We start from the raw sequence: 5,276 nt of genomic DNA on the forward strand, positions 1-5,276 counted from the left end.
GCCAAGGAATTGGGATCCAATCACTAAAAATTGCCAAGAGATCAATGAATGCATTGATTGAGGAAGAGATGAGAATGAACTTGATCCGGAGAATGCAACATCTCCTGAACCTAATGATTTCCCCATTTCTGATCTTACCCATTCTCTTTACTTTCTGCCATTTATTTTCATGCTTATTACCCCAAATACCCATTTAAGATTCTGCACTTTAATTTCTGTTATTTTCTTTCCAGTCATTTAAATTTCTGCAAGTTCTCAATCTAAATTCTGTTTAGCTCAACTAGCATATTCTTCTAACTAAAGTTGCTTGACCAATCAATCCTTGTGGGATTCGACCTCACTCTATTGTGAGTTTTACTTGACGACAATTCGATATACTTGCCAAAGGGAAATTTGTTGAGAGACAAGTTTTCATGCATCAAGTTTATGGCGCCATTGCCTGGGATTGATTTTGAATCAACAATGATTTAAGTTTGAAGATCACTAGATTGAGCATTTTTCTTTTTGTTTATTTGACTCAGTCAAATTTCTTTTAGTTTGTTTTAATTTCTTCCTCACTCCCTTCACCCTCTTTATTTTTCGTTCTTTCTTTCTTGATAATTACAATTCTGCTCACTAACCCACTAACTGTTTGATAAATTGCATTACTCACACTAACAATTACTCTAACAAGAATAGTTTCTTCATTTTATCTCCTATTGTGCAATCTGTCTATTGTATGACAGCGAGAAGAGAAGGAGTTTCAACATCCTTCGATTCAGAACCTGAAAGGACCCTTTGGAGACTAAGAAGGGAAGCAAGAGGGAAAGGAATTATTGGTGCTGAGGAAGAAGGGGAAGAGTACTTTGAACCCAATATGGAAGAAAATTTGGAGAACAATCATGAAGAAGAAGCTCACAATCATGCCAGAGAAGGCTATGCAAACTGTGCTGGGCAAGAAAGGAGAGTTCTAGGCTCCTATATCAATCCTAATCCAGGAAACTGTGGAAGTAGCATTCAGAAGCCCACCATACATGCCAACAACTTCGAACTAAAACCCCAGCTCATCACTCTTGTTCAGAACAGTTGTTCATTTGGAGGAAGTGCTCAAGAAGACCCCAATCAACATCTAACAACCTTCCTGAGAATTTGTGACACTGTGAAGTCCAATGGAGTCCATCCAGATGTCTATAGGTTGCTCTTGTTCCCTTTTTCACTCAGGGACAAGGCATCCAAATGGCTTAAATCCTTCCCAAAGGAGAGCTTAACAAATTCGGAAGATGTGGTGAACAAGTTTTTGGCAAGATTTTACCCTCCTCAAAGGATCAACAGGCTGAGAGCTGAGGTGCAAACTTTCAGGCAACAAGATGGTGAAACTCTTTATGAAGCATGGGAGAGGTTCAAAGACCTAACAAGAAGATGCCCACCAGATATGTTCAATGAATGGGTTCAACTTCACATCTTCTATGAAGGTCTTTCTTATGAGTCAAAGAAGGCTGTGGATCATTCATCAGGAGGCTCTCTAAACAAGAAGAAAACCATTGAAGAAGCCATAGATGTCATCGAAACAGTTGCTGAAAATGACTACTTCTATGCCTCTGAAAGAAGTAACACCAGAGGAGTAATGGAGCTGAAGCACATGGATGCATTGTTAGCTCAAAATAAGATGATCACCAAGCAGCTAGCAGATATTACCAAGAAGGTGGAGGAAAACCAAGTTGCAGCAGCCATCACTTCATCATCAGCTCAAGAAGGAGCGAACATAGGAGAAGAAGGTGACTGGGAGCAAGCCAACTATATTGGAAACTCACCTAGACAAGTCCATGATCCATACTCCAAAACTTACAACTTGGGATGGAGAAATCACCCCAACTTTGGATGGGAAAACCAACAAGACCAAGGGCAAGATCAGAGATGCCACAACCTCAACTCCAACAATAATGCAACTCATCAACACACTTCACAGAGATCCTACCAACATCCATCTAACCACCCTTCTCAACCTCCTAATCTCAACCCATCATCAATAACCGAGGAGAGATTATCAAAGATTGAGGCTCTACTTGAAAATCTATGCAAGGAAATTCAAGATAGTAAAGCTTTCCGGGAAGAAGTGCAATCCAACATGCAGAATCAAGATGCTGCCATCAAGAAACTGGAAACATAGATTGAATTATTATTTAAGCAAGCCCCTGGATACAACAATTGCAGCAATATTAACTCAATACCAAAGGAGGAATGTCAAGCCATCACCCTCAAAAGTGGGAAGGAATTGAAGGAGACCCACAAGAAACCACCAGAGAAAAAATTGGATGAAGAAAACAAAGGACATGAGGAAGCTCAAACCTTAACCCCTAAGTCACATCAAGAAGGAGAAGCGCTCAAACCATGCCTCTCAAAGGCTCCATATCCCCAACAATTGCAATTAAAAAAGAGGGGAGAGGACAACCAATTCTTAAGATTCTTGGAAATCTTCAAGAAACTACAAATAAACATACCCTTTACTGAAGCAATAGAGCAAATGCCACTTTATGCCAAGTTCTTGAAGGAATTGATGACCAAAAAGAGAAGCTGGAAGAACAATGAGACTGTAGTACTCATGGAAGAATGCAGCGCCATCATCCAACACAAATTGCCCCAGAATTAAAGGATCCTGAGAGTTTCTAAATCCCTTGTATCATTGGGGAAATTACTGTGGAAAAGGCTTTATGCGATCTAGGAGCCAGCATAAATCTAATGTCTCTAGTAATGATGAAAAAAATGAAGATTGAGGAAGCCAAACTAACAAGAATGGCCCTGCAACTAGCAGACAGATCATTCAAATTTCCCTATGGGATAGTAGAAGATTTGTTGGTGAAGGTGGGAGACTTCATCTTTCCAGCAGATTTCGTGGTATTAGACATGGAGGAAGGAGCTAAGACTTCCATCATCTTGGGAAGGCCATTTTTAGCCACTGCCGGAGCCATTATTGTTGTCCAAAAGGGTGAACTTGTCCTTAGATTTCACGAGGAGAAAATGACATTCAATGTGTTTAAGGCCATGAGTTACCCACACAACTCATTGGGAGAATGTATGAGGTTGGACTCCGTAGAAGCCTTGGTACAAGAAACTCTTGAAGAAGAACTTGAAGCATCAACAGAAGAAGAATTAGCAGCAAGCAAAGAAGCTGCAGCCGCTAAAATGCATGTTCAAGGCATGCTAGAAGAAAAGGAGGAAAGAAAAGAAGTGCCCAAACTGGAGCTTAAAGCACTGCCAACCACTCTCAAGTATGCATACTTGGGAGAAAATAAAAGTTATCCAGTGATCATAAATTCAGCCCTCAGCCAAGAACAAGAGGAAGAGTTGCTTCAAGTCTTACAAAAATATAAGGATGCCATTGGATGGACACTTGCTGACTTGAAAGGAATCAGTTCAGCCATATGCATGCATAAGATACTCTTGGAAGAAGGTGCCAAACCTTCCATTCAGCCCCAAAGAAGGTTAAATCCAGCAATAAAGGAAGTAGTGCAGATAGAAGTTATGAAGTTGTGGCAGAGAGGAGTAATCTATCCAATTTCAGATAGCCAATGGGTCAGTCCAGTTCAAGTGGTTCCCAAGAAAGGAGGAATCACCGAAAGGAATGAGCTAATCCCTACAAGAACCATCATAGGCTGGAGAATGTGTATTGACTACAGGAAGCTCAATGAAGCCACAAGAAAAGATCATTTCCCACTTCCCTTCATGGATCAAATGTTGGAAAGACTTGCGGGACATGCATATTATTGTTTTCTAGATGGTTATTCAGGATATAACCAAATAGTGGTTGATCTAAGAGACCAAGAGAAAACATCATTCACCTGCCCATATGGAGTGTTTGCCTACAGACGCATGCCATTTGGGCTATGTAATGCACCAGCAACTTTTCAGCGCTGCATGCTCTCCATCTTTTCAGATATGATAGAGAAGTTCATTGAAGTTTTCATGGATGACTTCTCAGTATTTGGAGATTCCTTCCCTAATTGCCTAATCCATCTTGCCTTGGTATTGAAAAGATGTCAAGAAACCAATTTAGTCTTGAACTGGGAAAAATGTCATTTCATGGTGACAGAGGGAATAGTTCTTGGCCATAAAGTTTCTAATCAAGGCATTGAGGTAGACAGAGCTAAGGTGGAGCTAATTGAAAAGTTAGCTCCACCAAGTGATGTCAAGGCGATTAGGAGCTTTTTGGGACATGCTGGCTTCTACAGAAGGTTTATTAAAGATTTTTCAAAGATAGCCAAGCCCTTAAGAAATCTCCTAATGTCTGATACACCATTTATTTTTGATGAGAAATGCATGCTAGCATTTGAAAACTTGAAAAAGAGGCTATCCTCAGCTCCTATCATCACCCCACCTGATTGGAATTTACCATTCAAACTGATGTGTGATGCATCTGATTTCGCAATTGGGGCAGTGTTAGGATAGAGAAAAGAAAATTTGGTGCATGTCATATACTATGCCAACAAGGTCCTTAATGATACTCAAAGGAATTATACCACTACCGAAAAGGAGTTGTTGGCAATAGTTTTTGCATTTGACAAATTTAGATCATATCTTATTGGCTCAAAAGTTATTGTTTTCACTGATCACACAGCACTCAAATATCTATTTGCCAAACAAGAGTCAAAACCAAGACTAATCAGATGGATCTTATTGTTGCAGGAGTTCAACATTGAAATTAGAGACAAAAAAGGTGTGGAGAACAAAGTGGCAGACCATCTATCCAGAATCCCTTGTGAGAAGTATAATGCCCATGATACAAGTGTAAATGAATTCTTCCTAGATGAGCAGCTAATGATGATTCATAAAGCACCTTGGTTTGTGGATATTGCCAATTTTAAAGCAGCCGGTGACTTACCCCCTGGAATCAATAAATATCAAAGAAGGAAACTCATCAATGATGCCAAGTATTTCATTTGGGATGAACCCTATCTCTTTAAGAAATGCTCAGATGGAATCCTTAGGAGGTGCATCTCAGAAGAAGAAGGACGAAGGGGCCTATGGAGTTGCCATAGTGCTAGTTATGGAGGTCACTTTGGAGGAGAAAGAACTGCTAGTTATGGAGGTCACTTTGGAGGAGAAAGAACTGCCGCAAAGGTGCTGCAATGTGGGTTCTTCTGGCCCACTATCTTCAAATATGCTAAGGAATTAGTGAGAAGCTGCAACGAATGCCAAAGGACTGGCAACCTGTCCAAGAGAAATGAGATGCCATAGCAATACATTCTAGAGCTTGTACTGTTGGATGTATGGAGAATCGATTTCATGGGACCATTCCCACC

At 40.3% G+C, this 5,276-nt stretch overlaps 1 non-coding gene across 1 annotated transcript; it reads right to left on the reverse strand.

Moving 5' to 3' along the window:
• Window positions 1-1,309: 1,309 nt before the first annotated feature.
• LOC130965040 (small nucleolar RNA R71) lies at window positions 1,310-1,416 on the reverse strand. Its single transcript, XR_009081098.1, has one exon. It is a non-coding gene; the product is annotated as a small nucleolar RNA R71 (small nucleolar RNA).
• Window positions 1,417-5,276: the final 3,860 nt, after the last annotated feature.

The sequence above is a fragment of the Arachis stenosperma genome, chromosome 2, assembly GCF_014773155.1.
Source record: "Arachis stenosperma cultivar V10309 chromosome 2, arast.V10309.gnm1.PFL2, whole genome shotgun sequence".
NCBI classification, from domain to species: domain Eukaryota; kingdom Viridiplantae; phylum Streptophyta; class Magnoliopsida; order Fabales; family Fabaceae; genus Arachis; species Arachis stenosperma.